At 31.1% G+C, this 1,162-nt stretch overlaps 1 long non-coding RNA gene across 1 annotated transcript in view; it reads left to right on the top strand.

The window, feature by feature from the left end:
• LOC103372419 (uncharacterized) overlaps positions 1–1,162 on the top strand; it is a 4,919-nt gene that overhangs the window by 387 nt on the left and 3,370 nt on the right. The gene's annotated exons all lie outside the window — the stretch shown is intronic.

Below are 1,162 nucleotides of genomic sequence, written 5' to 3'. Positions count from 1 at the left end.
CCATCAACTATTTATCCAAATTATCCAAAAGTTCCAAGTAGTTATCGTTTTCCACTGACTATTCACCTATTTATCAGTGACTTTTAGCTAATTAATTAAATTGCATATTCATGACTTTTAGCTAATTAATTAAATTGCATATTCATGACTTTTAGCTAATTAATTAAATTGCATATTCATGACCTTTAACTAATTATCACAAGTGTTTATTCAGGGCTTTTTGCTATTTTGAGTGTTTATGCATGACTTTTAGTGTTTTCCTGACTTTTAGTTCATTGTTTCAAGCATTTAGTCGATATTTTTAGTTATTTTAACTGTCCAACAATGAATTTTTTGCTAATTAATGAATGAAAATGTTCGTCTGAGTCAGTTTAGCAGTTTACTAGATATTTAACTGTTTTCCCTTTTAGTTTTTTGCTGTTTCAACTTGATTGCGTTCGTGTATTCGTTAATTATGGGCAATTATTTCAAATGCTTATTCCTGATTGACTGATTATTTCACTAGTTTACCCATTGCTCTTAGTTATTAGCTATTATTTGATTCTTATTCATCTTCTGTCTAACTATTTGTGCTTCTCTGTCTGTATAATGGCTTTTCTTGCAGCTTCAAATTTGCAAAACTTTAAATGCTTTTAATTAACATGTTGGTTGGAGATGTGTGCACTTTGGTAGCTCTCAGTTATTTTGACAATAACTAAACTTCAGATTCGAGTCACATCTACATGCAAATATAATGATTTTTGTCTGATCAGAATTTGATCACCATTTCTTTATCTATCTACACACTGTATTCCTTTCAACTGCAGAAAACCCTACTGGAATATAAGCACCACTGGTAGCGAAACTCCTGTTAGAATTCTAACAGTGTTTTGTATGTAAAATAAATTATAAGTACAATTAAGTAAAAAGTACAAGCAAAAAAAAAAGTATTACCCCTGACATGAAAGTCCCCTTCTCAAGGTAATAAAAAACACAAAGTTGCTTCAAAGGTACTTTCCGCCATGATCTTATCAGAGACAGTGACTTGTAGTTAGATATTAATTAGTTAACCATTCATTCTTGAGCAGAGCAGCAGAGAAGACTAAACAAGCTGTAATGGTTTTCTCTGTAAATACATGTGACCGTGAATGGCTTTTGACAGTTGATATACAAAGCAAAAATG

Source organism: Stegastes partitus, unplaced genomic scaffold (assembly GCF_000690725.1).
Source record: "Stegastes partitus isolate 25-593 unplaced genomic scaffold, Stegastes_partitus-1.0.2 Scaffold1753, whole genome shotgun sequence".
Lineage (NCBI taxonomy): Eukaryota > Metazoa > Chordata > Actinopteri > Pomacentridae > Stegastes > Stegastes partitus.
Note: the sequence above shows the minus strand (reverse complement) of the source record. Positions and strands in the feature narration are given on the sequence as shown.